Below are 20,452 nucleotides of genomic sequence, written 5' to 3'. Positions count from 1 at the left end.
AAGCTGAGGCAGGAAGATCACAAGTTCAAAACCAGCCTCAGCAAAAGCGAGGTACTAAGCAACTCAGTGAGACCCTAAATAAAATACAAAATAGGGCTGAGGATATGGGTTAGTGGTCGAGTGCCTGAGTTCAATCCCTGGTACACCGCTCCCCCCAACCAAAAAAGAATTTAAAGATAAACAAGCAGAGACTCAGGGATGAAGTAATTGGCTTAGGGTCAGTCAGCTGATTTATTCATACTTGTCTTGATTCAAATCCTGTGCACTTCACATCATCAGGGATGGTGATCTGAAGTGCCATGTGCACAAGCAAGATCAAAGAGAATGGGCAGTTGATAGGAAAGATCACCAGGCAGTTAGTGATCTTGAGCAGTCTCTGTGATTGCAGGCAGTTAAAGAAGGACAATGGATAAGGCAATGGAGACAATAAATGGAGAACTCTCCTCAGAGAAGTTGCACAGCATAAAGGAAATGAGAGACAGCTGGAAAGCCAGTGGCTTAGGCAAAATAAAATTTTAAGGCACATATGGATTTGAAGGCCAAAGAGTAGCCAGTGGATGAGAAGGCGGGAAAAGGGCCAGTAGGAGAGCAAGGATCTATAGGGCTGAGCTAAGGGAAAGAATTTCATTCTTCCTCTGGGATTTATGGATGGTTTGAAAGGATGGGCAATAGTTGAAGATGGATAACTGGATTTCTGCATAACTTTCCCCGCACCCTCATCCCCCCGCCCAGGAATTGTAACATTTTTATCCAGTGATTTTAAAGTCCTTTCCAGGGGCATTCAATTTCCCTTACTTAAAGAGAGACATGCACAAGAGGTTCATGAGTTTTATCCCCAACCCCCCCCCCCAAAAAAAAATGGGGAGGGAGCACAAATGATACATGATTTTTCTGTTATGACAGAAATCATGAAACGAACAGGAGTAAAAACAAGCTATATTTCTTTCTTCTTCTGAACTCCTACAATGCTTTGTATCTTTCCTATGTCACTTTTGCCTTGTAAGAATTTCTAGACTTATTTTCCATTAATTTTTATAGTTCTCAGGGAAGGATGGATTTGCTCATTTGTTTCCTTTTTCTTGCTTTTTTTCTTTTTTTTCCATGGACTGGGAATTGAACTGAGAGAGACTCTATCACTGAGGTACTGCATCCCCCCAGTCCACCCTCCTTTTAAAATTTTATTTTAAGATATAATCTTATTAAGTTGTCCAGGCTGGCCTTGAACTTGCAATCCTGCTGCTTCAAATCCTGAATAACTGGGATCATAGTTTTGCACCACTGCATCTAGTGGTTTTCTTTTCTGAACCCACTGCAGTGCCTTGTAGATAGAAGTACACAATCAGTGGTAGTAACTTAAACTTAAAAATAACTTCACATTTTATTTTGCCTGGCATTCAGGGATTCTCTCACATTGGTGCATATTGTCTCTAATTATAGAAATGGAAAAAGAAAATGAAAGTATCAACGTACCTTTAAGTGTCACATGGCTTTATAAGTTTACCTGTATATCTCAAGACCTAAAGTAGTCTCTCTCATATTCTTCACTCATGGATGATGTTTATTTTGACTAGTGCACCACTTTGAAAAGAATGTTCTATAGAGACTGAGTCCTTTAGGTTGGCAGCTTAGCTGTCCAGGGTTTAGGGAATGAAACTGCAGGATTCATGGGCATCCTCATCTCCTTTTAGGGAATTTTCAAGGGAGAAATTGCCAGAAGGTCCAGAAAGAGTATTTTTAATTCTGTGTGGAAGATCTATTTGCTTTTCTATTTAGAAGTTTATACTCTATGTGGACAGTACTTATTAGACACCATTGAAAATATTATAAAAATGGTTTCTATTTAGAAGTTTAAACTCTATGTGGTCAGAACTTATTAGACACCATTGAAAAGTTAAAACATTTTTTTTTACCCTTAAAAGATGGACTTTTGAGGGAGATTAGACCACTAGAATTTAAATATCGATAAGAATATTCTTGCCGGGCATGGTGGCACTCGCCGTAATCTTTCATTGGGGGAGGCTAAGGCAGAAGGATGGCAGGTTCAAAGCCAGCCTCGGCAATTTAGCAAGGCCCTAAGCAACTTAGCGTGACTCTGTCTCAAAATAAAGCATAAAAAGAGATGGGGATGTAGCTCAGTGGTTAAGTACCCCTGGGTTCAATCCCTGATATCTAAAGAATATTCTTTTTTTTTTTTTTTTAATATGGAACACTTCATGAATTTATGTGCCATCCTTGTGCAGGAGCCATCCTACTCTCTCTGTATCATTCCAATTTTAGTATATGTCTGCCAACGCAAGCACAAAAATGCAAGCACAAGAAGAATATCCTAAATACTCTGTGTGTGTGTGTGTGTGTGTGTGTGTGTCTCTGTGTGTGTGTGTCTGTCTGTCCCGGGAGAGGAAGAAGAAACAGACTCATTGGATGGGATCTGGGATTCATACCAGGATACTTAGGATAAGGTATTGCTGGAAGAGGTGAGTCTTGAGCTAAGAGTTTGGAGGATTTTGTGTGGTGAATGGCTGTCAATGGAAAAGTCACAACTAGGTATTTTATACAGTTATGCCTTGGGACTCTCCATAGGTGTAGTGGTTTGAGGGAATCCTTCAAAAGCTCTTTGGCTTCTGTTAGTCTTATGCTTAAAGCTTGAACAATTCTAATAAAAATTAAATCTGGTCTAAAAAAATAAAGTTTGAGCAATTCTGATGCTGTACATTATCCTCTTAGACTATTTTATTCTGAAGAATCCCTTCAGAGTGATGTGGGTAAAACTAGGAAAGTGATGATACCTTGAGATGGTAGCATGATAATATAGCTTGGTTTGAAAAAGGAGCAGCTGGTGGAAGCTGCAGGATTTGGGGGGCAGAGCAAAGTGAAATTGCTGAATTTAGTGAGGTCATAAGGAAATGTCAGCCTCAAGCAGAGTATTCCTCCAGTGTAGGCTAACCATTCATACTGAAGTAAGCGACAATAAATCTAAGATTGATGGAATTAGCTATGTACAGAAGTAACTCATTGAGTGGCACATTGTGTGTGTGTGTGTGTCTTACAAATCTCAAGGGTCTAGGCAAATACCTCAATGAGGGAAATTGTGACATCTAAAATATCTCATACAGAACTTTACAGTCATAGAATTTTATGAGCTGTATGAGACTTTTTTAGTTTAAAGATTTATCAAGCCAATTTGTGAATGAAGGTCTACAAAGGTAAGAGAACTGTAGTGTAGACAAACAGTTTTAGAAGTTAGCAGCAGGGCCCAGGGCTTTGAACTTTGGATCCAGCATATTTCTGTCATGTCCTACTGCCTTGCCGAATGTTACATGGCTACGCTTGAACTTTATGTGGGAGGTAGGCAGGTCTGAGACCAAGGTGTATGTAGTGTTAAGGCCTAACATAATTAAAAGAGGAAGTGATCCAAGGCTAGAGAACCTGCCCTAAGTACTGCCTCCTCTCCTAATCCACTTGTGTACCTCTCTGCACTTATAAGCAATTTAAAAAAATTATTGTGTATTAATTCATGATTTCTGAGGAATACATTAACAGAGGAACAATAACAAATTTTTAATGTGTCTAGAATATCCCAAAGTAATGATATAGGAAAACAAGATACTTGTCTACCTTGTACAGTGTACACAAACTCTCCATACAAACATTTGTCTTTTTTTTTTTTCACCCTTTTTCTGTGTTTAACAAATAGTGCTAATGTGTTTATTTAACTTCCCTGGAAAAAGCAGCTAAAGATATTTCAGGCTGGATGTGGTGGCACACACCTGTAATCCCAGCTGCTGAGTAAACTGAGACAGGAGGATTACAAGTTTGAGGCCAGCCTGGGTGACTTAGTGAGACCCTGTCTCAAAATAAACTAAAAAGGGCTGGGGGTGTGGATCAATGGTAGAGTGTTTGCTTAGCATGTACAAGGCCCTGAGTTCCATCCTTATTACTGAAAAAAAAAAAAAAAAGATATTTCAGTCACTGGAAGGGCATAACCCCCCACATTGTAAGGGAATTGAACCCAGAGATGCTCTATTATTGAGCTACATCCCCAGCCCTTTTATTTATTTTTAAATTTTGAGACGGGGGGGCTGGGGATGTGGCTCAAGCGGTGGCGCGCTCGTCTGGCATAAGTGCAGCCCGGGGTTCGATCCTCAGCACCACATACAAACAAAGATGTTGTGTCCACCGAAAACTAAAAAAATAATAATAAATACTTTTTAAAAAAATTTTGAGACAGGATCTCAATAAATTGCTCAGGCTGGCCTTGAACTTATGATCCTGCTGCCTCAGCCCTCCTAAGTTGCTGGGATTTTAGGCACCCTGCCTCTCGTGGTTTTTAGTAGGTATCACTCACTTCTCTAGAGTCTGATCATCCTTAAATAAACTAATGAAAACCAAGTTAGACACACTAGGCCTTAGGTGACCCCTATAGAGCATAGACTCCTCAAGAGAAGCTGCCTGAACAGCCAGGCAGAGTCTTTCAATTCGTGTCTCTTTCCTTTCTCCCAAATATATTTTCCTTCAAAGAGATGGGGTCTTACTCTGTTCCCTGGTCTGGCCTTTGAAATCCTGGGCTCAAAAAATCCCCCTGCCCCATCCTTCTGAGTAGTTGGGACTACAGGTGTGTGCTGCCATGCATGGCTCTCCCTGTATTTCTTTCTTTCTTTTTTTTTTTTTTTAAAGATTTTTTTTAGTTGTAGTTGGACACAATATCTTTATTTTATTTTTATGTGGTGCTGAGGATTGAACCCAAGGCTTTGCACATGCTAGGCGCACGCTCTACCACTAAGCCACAACCATAGCCCCTCTCCCTATATTTCTTATTGAAGGCACTATGTGCTAGAGCTCCCCTAACACCATCTGAGAGTATTAATATGGGCTTAAAAGCATCACAGCAAGTATTTGGAGTTTGCTTACTGGATGCTGTGCCCTTTGTTCAGTGCACTAAGCAGATTTGACTCCAGACCTCCTTTCATCGAACTTAACACATATAGTAGGAAATCCTGCCTTCAGTGTTGGGGCTTTGCCTGCCTGGAGAAGCCCTTTGGGTTGTATGTAGGTGTAGAGGTTCCAACTTGGAGGTGATCTCTGAGCACTCTCTTAACTCAGTTTCCTTTCTTTAATTTTATTGGCCAGAGAAAGAGAGAACTCTCCATGCCATTTTGGGAAATTTAGAAGAGAGGATTCCCCAGAGTTTGTTTGCCTCATCTAGAAAGCCCTAGTACCTCAGAGTCTGAGGATCTTCCTGCACTGACCTGTTCAGAATCACCTGTATGGACCAGCAATGACAAACAGACTGAGAGCCCATCTTTCCTGAACTACTTCTAGGGCCTAGATGCTTCATCAAATGACCATTGTACTAGCCTTGTATTGGGGCTCAGAATGCCGGGTTTTAGGTTGTCCTTATATATAAATATAGGTTTTTCTAGATATAAAAAGTGAGAGAGTCTGTAAGTTGCTTTTTTTTTCTATACCTCCTTTCATGGGGCAAGCTAATGAGATGCATATCATTAAAGGCCTCATGTTTTGTGGGATGGAGCCTTTTAAACTGGATGTGCCTGGCTTAGTTATGGCAAATATTTACCAAAAAAAAAAAAAAGGGACATACCATATAAAATTAGAGTTCTGAAAATAGTACTGAGAGAGGGAGAAAGAAAAAAAAAAGGGACAGAAAATACAGGCCAGTCTGTTTGGGGAAAAGGGAAAAAGAGATAAAATGAGAGAAACCTCGGCAGTAAAAACAGCATCTTGGTAAACAGACTATAAAAAAAATTGTGACCTGCTTTCTGGCAGCCCTGGTGGCTGTCAAGCGGGTGAAGGTGGCGGAGCTGGCGTCTGTGTGGACACACCGTGCCCTGGGTGCACAGCTCCCCTGGCCGCGCAGGGCGTTAAATTTAGCCACATAATGATGGGCCTGAGGAGCAGCCTCTTGTTGACCACACCATAATTACTGCTTCGCTTTATGAATTTTATTTTGCTTATTCTGTTTCCTCCTTCTTTGGCACGAAGGAAGCCCAGAGTTGGGGTGGGGGGGAATCCCGCCCCCGCCCCTTACTGGACAAATGAGTCTTCATAGAAACTTGGGTTCCTGGGCCCTCAGGGTAAAAAGTAAGCTTCCTTGATAAATCAGAGAGGGAGGAAGGTTTGCTGGTCTCCAAGGCTCTTGATGTGCTAACCCTGCTTCTCAGAGCTTTTGGAGAAAATGTTCTGCAGTCATTGGTCTAGGTTGAGACTCTTACTGTGTACCTCAGGAGTAAGTGTTCTGGTGTCATTGTATTTTTTTTTTTTTTTTTATCTTTTGTCCCAAGCTCCCTAGATAACTCTTTGGAAGTTCTGTTTTGACATTCTGTATCATGAAGAGGTTCATTGTTTTATATATTTTACTTGTGGTGATAACTAGATTTGGAAAATAAGGATTTAATGTAATCAAGTGATTCTTTGGGTAACAGAAAAATGTAAGTTTAGAATATTCTGGTGAAACCTCAAATATTGTCCTTCTTGGGTGTTGGAATAGATGCTAATCTTGGGTTTAGTTTGCTAGAGTATACCATGGTCTTTGTCAGAGTGGTACTCTAAGGCTTAGCCTTACATACAACTTCAGAGTAGGATCCAGAAGTCCTTGGCCTCAGACCAAAAGTCCATATTGGGGAGAGAATATAGGCTCGAAGAGCAGTAGAAGAGTTATATGGATAGTACTAGGTCACTGGGGGTGAAGTTTTTTAATGTGACCTAGGCTGGCAGCTACCTATGGCCCCACAGTGGCCCTCCAACTGAGGAAGTGGTGGAAAAGGAAAAGCAAACAGGGGCTGTGGTCAGGGTACTGGTTTGTCTGTCATTGGCTGAGACTGTCCTGTTTGTGTGTCAGGGGTGGTTGGGCTCCTCCCGAGGCCAGGCAAGAACGTGTCAAGGAGAAGCTTCTTGCAGCTCTTGTTTTCCCAAAACAAAGGAAGCTCCTTGCATTGCTGGAAGTCGCGTGCTTGGATGCTGAGTTTGTTACTGCCTGATAACCTGGCCGCTAACTCCTGCCCTCCTCTTCACCCCATATAGCCAGTGAAGTAGCGGGAGCAGCTTCCTGTTCCTCATCCTTAGGCAGCACATTCACTCTTCATTGAACCCAGAAGTAGGAAAAGAGAAGAGCTAGCCTACCCCAGGACCCACTGGTTTCTTTTCACATGGAAATCTTCTGAAACAGTATTTTTCAAAGTATCTGACACACGATCTTACTATGTATAACCAATGTGCAGCATGGTTATTTACTGTATACATGTATACATGTATACAATGTGCAGCATGGTTATTTACCATGGTGATTTACTGTATACATTTAGCAATAAAACGTTTTTGTACCTTGTTCATTGGGGTGAGTCCTCTGAACTTTGGGTGTCCTGACAATACGAGGTTACTAAGTTTTCAAGTGCTTACACTCAGTTTCTATAAGTGTGTCATCATGGGCTCATTGCAAAGAGTTCATGGACCAGCACCAGTTCTTTGAGCATACTTTGCCTGTGAGCTTTTTTATTTTGTTTTTTGAGATGGGACCTTGCTATTTTTGCCCAAACCAACTTCGAACTTACTATCCTCCTGCCTCAGTCTCCTGAGCAGATAGTGTTAAAGGCATGTGTCACAGTGGCTGGTTTCTGATGCACTTTGAAAAGAATTGTTCTAGAACTTTTTTTTTTTTTTTAGAGAGAGAGAGAGAGAGAGAATCCCAATATTTATCCTTTAGTTTTCGACAAACACAACATCTTTGTTTGTATGTGGTGCTGAGGATCGAACCTGGGCCGCACGCATGCCAGGCAAGCGCGCTACTGCTTGAGCCACATCCCCAGCCCCTGTTCTAGAACTTTAAAACTAACTAGTTGAGCTAGTCCCTAGTAGATCTAGTGGTTTTACCCTAAATCTCTTCAGTGGGGATGAATAGAAAAAGGAATTCTTAAGGGGATTTCAGGCAGCAAGAAACATTGATTCTCATACTAGTATAAGAGCACTGACAGTGAGGTGGAAAATTGGACTAAAGTTTCTTCCCCTAGCATGATGTGGTGGCATATGCCTGTTATTGTAGCAACTTGGGAAGCTGAGGCAAGAGGATTGCAAGTTCAAGGTCAGTCTTGGCAAAAATAAAAACAGCTGGGCATGGTGGCTCATGCCTATAATCTCGGCAGCTCAGAAGGCTAAGGCAGGAGAATGGCGAGTTTAAAGCCAGCCTCAGCAAAAGCAAGGTGCTAAGCAACTCAGTGAGACCCTATGTCTAAATAAAATACAAAATAGGGCTGGGGATGTGGCTCAGAGTGCCCCTGAGTTCAATCACTGGTATCAAAAATAAACAAACAAATAGAAACCAAAAAAAGGGACTGGGAATATAGCTTAGTGGTAGAGCATCCCTAGGTTCTGTCCCCAGTTCCAGAAAAATAAAATAAATATGATTTCTTTCCCAGTGCCAAGGTTGTGTGATTAGAAGGTATGGTGTGAGGGTCAAGAGGTAAAGTTAATGACTATGCTGATTTTCCTGTGGGGTATTGATTCTAGACCTTAAACTACACTCTAGAAGACTTAGTGAGGCATGGAAAAAAGAAAAGGAGTGGATGCTTTCATATAGTTCACTTTCTTGTTTGTATTATCATCTAGATATGAGATCTTCCTTTTTTTTCATTTTCTCCCCAGTGCTAAGGCTTGAACCCAGGGCCACTTGCATGATGAACAAGCAGCTCTACCACTGATCTACATCTTTAGGCCTCTGGGGTCTTTCTTATGCAGATTGATTATGTTTGGTCAGCTTTATCTTAATCTTCTGTTAGGAGGCCACCAAATTGTTTCTAGAGGTTGAGAGATCTAGGATGGTGGAGAAAAGTAAATACTGGCAGAGTTGTGGAATTCAAGAGGGAGATAAGAAATGAACCTTGGATTAGAAATGTGGATTATTGGCAGGGTTACTTGACAGCCCTATTTGGAGGGTGGTGATAATGGGGAAATAGTCAAGAAAGGCTAAAAGCCTGGGTCAATAGGACAACTGGTTGGAAAGATGAGCCATACAATCAAAGGTTTTCTGTTGTGTGTGCTTGTGACAGAGAGAGAGGCGGGTGGGGGTAGACAGAGAGAGAGAGAGCATAGGGTGGGGGACAGAAAGAGAGAGAGAAGTAAACCAAAATGTTAAAGAATAGGAAGAAAAAAAATATCTAGGCCCAGCCTGAACCTCTGCTTTTTTTCTAATGCTCCACTAACCCCAGAGATATGCAATCAGGAAAGGAAACCAGATGGAAACTACTGATCAAAGTAAATTTGGTCATATGTCCTTGCTTAAAACTGTTGGGTGGCTTCCTATTGCCCTTAGGATAAAGTCTAAACTCCCTAATCAAACCATCAAGGCCCTTTATGATCCGACCTCTACTCAGATCTCCAACTTTATTTCCCATGCTTCTACTTGGCCACCCCTCCCATACACACACACTCTGAGTTCAGTTTAGTTGTCCTTCTCATGTGTTACTAAGCTCAGTTGTAGGCTATCTCAATGCTGTACTATAATTACTGACTTTTCTGTACCACCCCCCCTTAGATGGCAAGTTCCCCAAGAGTAGGAACATTGTATGTTGTTCAACTTTTTTCCTGCATGGGAAGCACTTAGTATAGTTTTGTGCTGCTATGTATTCTGCAGAGGACTTTAGCCTTTATGATTTGATTGGACTGTATAGCTACCTGGCGAGGTAGGCAGGCTTCATTGAGCAAAAGGCAACACAATTTTATTGACCGTCTACCCAGAAAAAAATACTAAAAATACACAGGCATGGTGGCCATACCTGTAATCCCAGCAGCTCAGGAGGCTGAGGCAGGAGAGTCGTGAGTTCAAAGCCAGCCTCAGCAACTTAGCTATGCTCTAAGCAACTTAGTGAGACTCTAAATAAAATATAAGAAGGGCTGGGGATATGACTCAGTGGTATAAAGTGCCCCTGGGTTCAATCCCTTGTACCTAACAACAACAACAACAATAACAGTGATTAAAAAAAATAAAGAACAAAGTTATTGTTTTTTTTTTTTTTAAGCCCCTTAGGGCCACTTAAGACTGAGGAGATGTGATAGATTGGCTCAAAGAAATTGATCCCGAATTCCAAAAGTAATTGTAGTGGAAACCAGAACCTCGTCTTTGACTTTCTAGTACAGAGCTTTCCCCACTTTCCCACACTGTGTTTGAGACTCTGTTCTAATAAAATGTGTTTGAGAATGAAGAAAATGTAGGGAGTAAGAAAACAGTCCTGTAACTCATCTTAAATCTGCCATTAAAATGCAGGTTCTAAAATTAGAGAAAAATGGCCAAACACCAAGGTGGATTATCCCCACATAGAAGGTCAAAGAAAACTGTTAGAACCACGCAACATGGAAATGAGCTGAGACAGAGTTGGAGGGAATCCTCCGTCCTGGAGAAAGATCTGAGAGGGACTGACATTTTCAGCAGCCTGATGTTTTCCTTGGGGCTGCCCTGAGAACAGACTAGCCAAGAGGGATGAGGACAGAACCGGGGGTGGGGGGTGGGGGGTGGGAGTCTCTTGCTGACTCTCTTGTACCTCTCACAATTCATCAGCCATCCAACAAGCAAGGTGAGGAGCTAGAACATGTAGGGCTACCTCTTGGTCCTTTTTGTCCCTCAGCTCTTGGGAGCCATGGTGAATGGGTATCGCCCAATTTAGAAGCCTAGTCTGTAGGCAGGGCTGGCCACAGAGCCAGGTTCAAAATTATTCCTGTGCCCTTTCTTTGGGCTGAGGAGAGAGAGCATGGCCCTGGTTCTCTCACCAGCAAGGATCAGTAAATTCTAGCCATACAAGACCCAGACACTCTTGTCCAGTTCTGTTTTCCCTGTGTCTCTTGGGGAGTGATTCAGGGCCAAGGTGACAGTGGGTTTGGAGCCCAGATGAAAGGATTGCAGGGACCACAAGACAAGATCCCTTGTGTGGTGGCTGCTGGAAAGAGGAGGGAGTGAGCATGTGTAGAGGTCAGTGACGCAATGGATCTGGCTCGCAGGCGTGGAGGAGGAGAAGGCTCGTGGTGTGTCTCCCTATAAAGAGGGCCTCACCACATGAAGCAGGGGGTGAAGGTGATCCCACTGTGAGTCACCCAGGAAGGGACGCCGTGTGCCCAGAGCCCAGAAGAGAGAGAGGACTTGTGGATTTCCCATTCTTTCCTTCTATGATTTTATGCGTAACAAGGGTTGCTTTAGTCATTCAAACTGCGTTACTTCCCTTTCTGACTTCTAATCCATTCTTTCACCTTTCTCTACACTGTCCCCGATGTAGACAGGTTTTAAATCTATCAATGTGTTCTTGATTTATCTAGGCTTTTTTTCTCTTCTGGATGAAATTTGGAAGCCTTTGATTTTAAGAAACCCAAGGCACATTAATTGTTTGCCTTTGAGAAGATGGCCTGGTGCTCTTTGCCAAGCAGGTCATTCTTAGATTGTGTTTGCTTTTTTCCTTATCTTCAACTAAGGCAGGTATCACATCCTGGACTGGAATCTGAAGGGATTCTAGGGTGCCCTGGATCCAGTTGCCCCTCAGTTGAACACAGTCATAGTCTTGCCTTTATTGAGGTCTGAGACTGCAGAGAGTTCTGGGGAGTGTCCCTGTAATCAGCCAGCCACCAACCCCACACTGCCTTGTAATAAAGCAGCTCTATATTTGTTCTGTTTATAGTCTCCTCTGTAATAATGCCACAGCCCTCACTTCTCTCTTTCTCTTTGGGGAGATTTTTTGGGTACTAGAAAAATTTGAAATGTTAAAGAGGGTTGTAGATGCAGAAAATGTTTTTATCTCATATGTCTACTGTTGGGATGATGCCCAGGAAAGGCGGGCGTCCCATGCTCTTTGGAAGGAGTGTGTTGTGAAGAGTGTGTTGTGTGTGTGCATTGTGGCTGGGACTGTGTGTAGGGAGGGGCCATGGGCGTGTGCTGTGGGTTGGAGTAGGTGTGGGGTGGTGAGTGGAGAGTGTGAGAGGTGTGTGGAAGGGGCTGTGCAACGATGGAAAACCCTGGCAGATTTAGAAATGGTCAGCTGTGCTGGATGGTGTGAGCTAGAAGTTTAACTCCAGAATGGAACCTTTGAAAGCAGACATTCTGCTCATTCAGTGGATGCCCCTTTACTCTGCTTCCCAGCCTTTGGAGGCTCAGGCCCACTGTTTTGCTGGCATTCCGAGTTTCTCCTGCCTATTCCTCCAAGTTTCTCATCTCACTCTTGCTTAGCCAGGAAGAAATTAGAGACATACTATTGTAGAGGAGTGAACTTAAGCCACCTTGGACCAGGCTAATAAGAGTAGCGGGCTGTGCCAGGCTGAAAGCTCTGCAGTCAAGTTGTTGCCAGGCTATTGCTAACAATTCTGATTCTTCCTCTTTCCCTCCCCCATTCTATGCCCACCCCCTCAGATTCTATAAATACTTTATTATATGGCACTAGTAAAACTTCAAGTATTTCTTTTTATTAGAGCCACATAATATGGTAATTGTGTGACAGAACACAGCTCCCGTGAGTAGCCCCCACCCTCTTCCTAGGTGTGGCCTCTTACCACCTCAGCTTGGGCGAGGTCCACAGGCGTCTCTGTTCCTCCAGAGTGTGCATGAAGGGGGCTGGATCAGCTTTTCAGGCAGAGCTAAAAGGTCAAGGCCTTGAAGTAGGATGGGTTAGAGGAATGAAGAGGCACTTTTCTAATTTTAAGAGTAGTTTGTCCTGGTGTGAGTATAGCAGTAATCTCGTTATTAGCATTAATTCTGACCACTGCATGGGAACCTTACCCTGCCTTTCCTTTTATCAGCACTGTCATATGGCACAGAAGTAGATTTTAAACTTATACTCAAGGCTAGTGGTATATGGATTTCTTCGGTTGATTCTGATTCACAGTATTACTTTTTTTGTTTTTTAAAATAATAGTGATCATTCTTTCTGATGTCTCTTGGGTTTAAAGTCTGTAGATGTTAAAAGATATATCTGTGTATATATATTATTTATATATTATACATTCTATTTATCTGTCTTTCTGTCTATCTATTTTGATGCTAAGGATCAAACCCAAAGCCTCATGCCTCCCACATGCCAGGCAAGAGCTCTATCACGGAACTACACCTGCAGCCATAGGTACAAATAGAAATTGGTACTTTCTATCTCTTACTGCTTTAACCCTAGAACATCTTTCTTTTTAAACCTGTCATTACTCCCTGTGTCTGCTAGTCTCATGGCTAGAAACTACACCATTTATAGATCTTTCACTATTATTAACATGTGACCTTCAATATATATGTATATATATATATATATATATATGTATATATATATATATTTTTTTTGCCTGATTCAGTGTTATGATTTGATTCTGGTTGGACTTCTTGCTTCTCTGATACAGCAATTGAACTAGGTCAGTAGAGCCCTACTGGTGTTTTTTGGAATTGCACATGAATTTGTTTGTACATCCCAACTTTTGCAAGGCTTGAGAATTGAGGATTCCTGCCCTGGTAGCATCCAACAGAGAGCCCCCAGTGCCAGGGACATGGGGCACAATGTTTAGTCTTTGCTTAACTGCCCACGTGCCCATGTTTGCATAGGGGCCAAAAAATAGCAGATCCCTGCACTGGCCTCTGCTGTCCACTCGTTACTCCCCATGGGAATGTATGGGCATATGGTCTTCCTACCTTTTGGGCCCAGCCAAGGTTAATATTAGACCTTCTAGCTAGGCTGCTATTCCCGAAAGCCACAGGGTGTTGTTAATATTCATGTGACCACAGGGACTCATCAATATTCATGAGGTATCTGCAGTCTTCCTTCAGTCCCTCAGCCTGGAGAAAACAGGGATGATTGGAGTTTCTTGAACTTTAAAACTAACCCTATTTCCTGGAGTCTCTTGAGGAGGAGGGAAACCTTAAGAGTAAACGTCTGGGCCAACAGAAAGTTTTCTTGCCAATATCCCAAACTGGTCTGACAGCTTAGTGCAGTCATGCTGGATGTCTGCTGTTATGTGTCGTCCTTATCCAGCATTTATTGGGTTAGATTCTTGCACAGGTAGTAGAGGATAGGAAGCTACCATTTTTAAGTACTTGTTGAGTGCTGGAGATACAAAGATGCCTGACATGACCCTTGCCCTCCATGTGGCTCAGAAAGGAAGCCAGACAGGTGTCTATCCAAAGAAGAATGCCGCATAAAGAAAACACACAGGGCCTAATAGGGGCAAATGAGGAACTCATTCTCTGTGGGGAAATTAGTGAAAGAGTCCCAGGCAGTTCTTTTGAGGTCGGGGAATCTAAGGAAAGGAAGTAAAAGTTTCTGTGACTTCTTTTGTGATCCTCAGCAAGTCATTGAGCCCATATCTCGGGCTCCCTGCTTATCAGCTGTGGTTGCTGCTACCTTTGTCAGATACTTTAGCTATTCTCAGACCTTGTTTAATAGAACTTCTTTCCTATAAAGTACACTTCTATTCCTTAGGTGGGAAATATTGTCTGCCTGCCTTTCTTCCTTCCTTTCTGCTCCCCCCCACCTCTCTCTCTTTCTCTCTCTCTCTCTCTCTCTCTCTCTCTCTCTCTCGCTCTCTCCATCTCTCGCTCTCTTGCTCTCTCGCTCTCTCTTTCTCTTTCCTGAAAGATTTCACTAGTAAGGGCACCCAACTGTGATAATCTTTGGTATAGTCTGGATACTATATAATTAAAGAAATAGCATATGGATCCTAGACCAATTGTATTTAGCATTAGTTGGGCTTTTAGAATTTTGGTATTCTGTTTGAAAGATGCATGGAGGACTTAGTGCCCAAAGGAAAATAAGAACAATAATAAAAAGAATGGACATACAGTAAGAAAAGAAAAACCCCAAAGCAATAAAATTATTTCATTCAGACAATAGATTGGATGGTAGCTCATGAAAAATTAGCACATGTAATATGGTCAATAGTTTTTTGGCATTTCATTCAAAATAGCTCAAGAAGGGATAAATTTGAATTGTAACAATAAGAATGGGGTTGAAGTAAAGGGAAGGATTTTTTTTAACCTGCCTAAAAAAAAAGTTTCTGTTATCAGAGAAACTTTGGAACCTTCTTTTTTATAATTCTTTAAGATTTTGTGGTAACCAATGTAGCATGGTCCCACTTGGGAACAGTTGGAGAGTAAGATCAGAAGAGGGCATGGCTACTTTAAGATTCGAAGGCTGACTTTGTTTTCCTGGCTCATAGAACAGCCTGTGGAAATTTATTTCTTCTACAAGATGGAAATACATTTGATAGAGTCCCATCTGTTTTCTTTGGTGACATTCGAGAAAATATTTGCAAATAATTGAAGCCTTTGGTCCCAGGTATTGAACAAATGCCACTTCTCCATGTTTTCTACTAAAGACCTGTAACTCTGGAGAGCTGAGGAGAGCTGGCCTTGGAAACTGGCATGCAGGTCCTAGATTTAGGTCCAGGAATGGGCTTTAGGGGAAAAACTTAGCTTGAAGGAATAATTCTTATATACTACACTCATTCATTGCCCCCATTCTACATTTCTTCTTATATTTCTTCATTTTGTCTCTTTATGAAATTTGTTTATATTTTTGTCTTCATCTTTGCTTCATCAGGGGCTCTTAAGATGAGTGAGGAATTGCTGCATTACCTAAATGAGTCAGGTGAAGGATGCTAGAATAGAATGTAGCCTCCATGAGAGCAAATGTTGTTTGTCTTATTCATTACTTCAGTATGTGCATGGTCCATGGAAGGTGCTACAGAAATACTTAGTAAATGAATGAACTAAGCATTTGTATCTGTGAGGTGATTTATCAAAAAAACTTATCACATGTTTGTTACAATGTTTACCCAGAGTGAGGGCCATCAGAATTATAGAACAGTATAAAATATCTGAGTCATCAGTTGTTGGGTGACACTGCTTCCATTACAATGTTGTGATGACAAACACTAGATCATTGTCATATAGTACAAATTAGAATTTCTACCTAAAACCAAGAAAACCAAACAGTGTGCTTTAGAAATAAGTTAACTTATTTGGACTCTATTAACTAGAGAAATTCTTGTTGGGTATTCACTATTCTCAAATCCGCAAGGAAAAGGAATTTCTCAAACTAATGGTTTTAATACTAGAAATAACCCAGTGAGAAAGTTCTAGCTAATTGGTATCTTTTTTTTTTTTTGCCCATACATATTTTTTAAATTATTAGTTGTTCAAAACATTACAAAGCTCTTGACATATCATATTTCATACATTTGGTTCAAGAGGATTATGAACTCCCATTTTTACCCCATATACATATTGCAGATTCACATCAGTTACACATCCACTTTTTTACATACTGCCATACTAGTGTATGTTGTATTCTGCTGCCTTTCCTATCCTCTACTATCCCCCCTCCTGCTAGTTGGTTTCTGAGACATCAGAGCTGGGAAACAGGAGAAGAATAGAACACTGGTTTTCTCCAGAGCACTCCCTAGGAAAGTTCCCTTTGGTAGAAATTGTGGTTTCTTTTCTCTTGGATTCCATTCTCTTAGAGCTTATGCTGAATTAAGGAAGGTAAACTTGAGGTCCATCCAGTTCAAGGATCTGGCCTCCTCAATGGTCAGGAAAGGACAGCAGGTGGCGCCAAAACATTGACACACTTGTGCTGGCTGGGGAAAAGAACTGGGACTGAGAAAAAGATTCTCTTTTGCATTGGGGATGGGAGGAATGGCTACCCTGGCTGTTGCTCAGGTAAGAAATTGTGGTGTATTTAGGGTCTTCTAGCCCCAACACCAAGCTGTGGACTTCAGTATGCTAATTTGGCAAGAAGATTGGTGGAGAGGGGGATCCTAGCAAATCAGAGCAGAAGATGAGCTCAGTCACTTTCTGTCCTGGTAGGACTGTCTCCTTCAGGGCCTGGTTCAACCAGATGCCATGGTTTCTGAGACTCTGGCTCAATCTGTGAGCTGCATTTTCCTTTCTGTGAGTTTATATCTGTCTTTTGAGAGGTTTTCATATTGGGATAATTCCCTTATTTAGGGACACCTCCTTACCTGCCCCCAACTCATTGCTCTGGCAAGCTGGGAATGAGTTAAGGGAGTGAGGAGTGGTGTAACCAGCCCCTGGACTAATTTAAAGTGGAGGTGCTGGTTGGGAGGATGAGGAAGATAGGGAAATAAGTTTTATCAGAGGCTGTTTGGTTCTGAGAAGGAAGCAGAGCCCTGTCAAGACCGTGGGATCCCAGGCAGGCTGTCAGTCACCTCAGGACAGCTAAAGCTCCCCAGCATTCTGGAGCTGGAGCAGCACCTCCACTCCAAACCTGACCCTGATTGATTCCCACAGCCTAGTCATTAGCTCTCTTCCAGCATTGTCCCTGACGTCCCTAACTTCCCCACTCCCTTCCAAACCCGCGCCGGGCTGTCTCCAACCTTCATTCCTGGAGCTTGTTCCTTGGGCCTCCCCCTTCCCCTTCCCGGGGCGGGTTTAAGGGCTGGGCGGAGCTGTCCGCCTGAATTCCCTGTGGCCCCCTTGGTTCCTGGTTCTATATATATCCCTGTCCTTCTCTGCACAGGGTTTGATATGGCTTTATGGGCATTTCCATCCGCTTTACAGACATAGCCACCACAGAGGCCTATTTCACCCGAGAAACCTCAGCGGAGCCCGGCCTGTAGCGGACTCAGTCTGTCCCTGAATCAAGGCTCTCTTCTCTCCCTGCCCTCCCCACCCTCCCCCGCCCTCCACCTCCATCTCCCCCTGCTTACTCCCAAGTGAGTAGCAGAGCTCCGGGGAACACTCAGCCTCGCTGGCAGAGCACTCTGAGAGTCCCTTAAGAATTCCCTCATGTCCCTTCTCCACCAAGCTAATTGGGGGAATGTCTGCCCTTGACCTTTGGCTTGGGCACTATTGTGATAGGACATTTGGGGAGACCGGAGCCCAGTGGGTGCTAGCAGGTTTTTGGAGGCACAGGAAGGGAAAGAAAAGACTTTTTTACACTGAAGTTGGAGGAGCTATTGAGGCCCTAGTGAGGAAGGTCAGGAGCAGAACTAGGTTTAAGACTTCAGAGTGATGAAGGGACCAGATTACTCAAGAGTAAGAAAGAATACTTCCCTAAGGAACTCCCTTTGGCTCATTCTCTGGCCAGATCAAATAGTGGAATCTGGTTTGCAAAAGGAAAGTTTGCATAGAGTAAAGGAAAAACCTGTGAAAGAGGCTGAATTTGCATAAGGAAGGAATAGGACCTGCCATTCCACCTCTATTTTCAGATGGTTAACCCCCAGCTTATCAAAATAGCTACTATTTTGTGTACCTTTTGAGTGCTAGGCACTCTGGCTGTAAATCTTATTGTTAATCTTTATATCTTCACATAGTACAAAGACAAAAGAGATTCAGAAAATATAAGATGCCCAAGGTCACTTAGCTAATAAATAAATGATGAAGCTAGCTTTCAGACCCAGTTAGCCAAACCTGAAGCCCATGTTCTTTCTGCTAAACCATGCCGCCTTCCTATGGAGACCATAAGAAGAGCTGCTTCTTAGTCTGTGGTCTGAATAATATTTAGTCTCTTTCCATTATTTAACATTTTATATTTCCACGTGGTTCTCTAAACTCAATATCCATGTTTATCTGTGATTTTCCCTGACATGCTGGTTGATTCTTGAGCCTGGGAATTTCCTGGGCACAAAGGATGCTTGGCTGTGCCCCATAAAGGACTGACACATCTCTGTGTGCATCTCTTTGTTATTGTCCATCTGAGCTCAGGCAAGAAGGTAGCTTGCTATTGTTGCCTAGAAGCCTTCATCCCTGGCTTAGACACATCATTCTATTTGTGAATTTGCTGTCCAGAGTGACCTGCCTAGATATTTTCTTTCTCCTGTGATGTTTACTGTTCTTTCGTGGGATTTCAGATTTCCATGATGGCGGAAGGCTTGTAAAACGAAGGGGTGGGGAAGGGTTACTGTGGCAGGAGCCTGGGCCAGGCCAGGTCGAGCTAGCAGCACAGACAGCTTTTATAATGGTGTGCAGGGCTGTGAGGCTTGTAAAGGCGATGCAGGCAGATAGGGGGATAAATCATGTAAGTAGTGGGCAGGGTGGTGAAGCCGAGGTTAGGAATTAACTTTGTGTTGGATGGAGCCCAGGTTGTGGGATGGGAAGAGAGGCCTCTCCTCTTTTCCTTTCCCCTTAGCTCTGTTCTTTGCCTCTTCTTTCTGTTGGCCCTATTCACTACAGGCTGTGACATGTTTGCCCTAGCCCTTCCTGTCCCTCCTCCAAGTTGCCTGAACTAAATCAACAAGGGAGAAGGTACCCCAGAGCAAGGGGAAGAAAGCATTCTATTCCTCTACCAATCAAACTGCTTTGTTGATTGCAAGTACTGTGTGGAACCAGCTGATTCCTTCTTGTCCTATATTAGGGTGCCCATCCCCACCTCCTTTCTGCTTATTCTCTGGTATTATGGTGTTTAACATAGAAAATGGACCCAAATCCTTTGGGATCATAAAGGGAGTAGAAAATGTCCTTCTAGCCATTTTGAGGTTCCTTTCAATGTAGTGTCTCAGCCTGCCTGAGGGCATAGGCCTGACTTGGCTTCTTTTGAGGGCTGGGGCAATCCAGATCACTTCATTCAGGAATTATATTTGATGATACCATCTTTTTCTTGTGAGGCATCTGTGTGTCATGTGTGGAAATTAGTAGAGAACTTGGAAAAATGCAGAGAGGCCATGTGAGTTGTCAGAGTGGACTTTGTATATAAAAAGAAGTTAAGGTTAAATTTTCTCAGAAGACTTGTGTATATGTATACAATGGCTGATTGTTATGTGGTGCATCTTATTGCAGGGATAGTGTTTATAAGCCTGTCTGGGTCAGGGTGATATCTGTTGTGATCTTTATTTCTCTTTGCAGCCCTCTCCATAATGCTTTGCAAATGGTGGTTGATCAATACATGCTTTTGACCATCTTGTTTGGCCCTTGACTTGCATAATCAGCCAGCCCCAGGCTCTCTTCTTCTACTCCTCCCTTCTCCTCCACCATCTCTCACCATAAATTATCCCTCTAATCATTACAGCTTTCAAGTGGATGGCTCAGCCCAAACGAAAGTCATTGACTGCATTTCTTCCCCCACAGATCTGTCATAGCAGTGCCACTTTTCTTTCTAATTAGGCCCTAATTGAAAACTGGTTGCATTTGGACTTCTTTTTTGCTTTTTAGTTCCAGTGGTGGAAAAACATTAAGCTGAGGTTTGAGTTCCCCCCACCCCACTCCCTTTTTCTCCTCTCTCTTTTTAATATGGTGGGATTCTTTTGGACATGCTGTCCCCAGCTCTTGGAGCCCCACTCACAAACTCCAGCCTTCTCCTAGAAGACCGGGTCTTTTTAAGTGGTTTGTATAGAACACATCGGAGGCCCCCAATGCCTGTGACAGTTTCTGTTAATTATAGAGGCTCTTTTCCCCTCTCGCATTAGTCAAAGGAGTTTTGTATGTTTTAACAGCATTTTCCCTTGGCTTGAATAAGACTCTGTTGAGTCTCTGTTTCCT

The 20,452-nt window shown here is 42.7% G+C and overlaps 1 protein-coding gene and 1 non-coding gene across 11 annotated transcripts in view; one reads left to right on the top strand and one right to left on the bottom strand.

Annotated features, from left to right (window-relative positions):
• Nhej1 (non-homologous end joining factor 1) overlaps positions 1-20,452 on the top strand; it is a 91,733-nt gene that overhangs the window by 25,251 nt on the left and 46,030 nt on the right. The gene's annotated exons all lie outside the window — the stretch shown is intronic.
• LOC120883778 (U6 spliceosomal RNA) lies at positions 2,196-2,298 on the bottom strand. The gene has a single exon (XR_005725977.1). It is a non-coding gene; the product is annotated as a U6 spliceosomal RNA (small nuclear RNA).

Source organism: Ictidomys tridecemlineatus, chromosome 7, assembly GCF_052094955.1.
Source record: "Ictidomys tridecemlineatus isolate mIctTri1 chromosome 7, mIctTri1.hap1, whole genome shotgun sequence".
NCBI lineage: Eukaryota > Metazoa > Chordata > Mammalia > Rodentia > Sciuridae > Ictidomys > Ictidomys tridecemlineatus.
The sequence above is the reverse complement of the archived record's forward strand: the minus strand, read 5'-3'. Positions and strand labels throughout refer to the sequence as shown.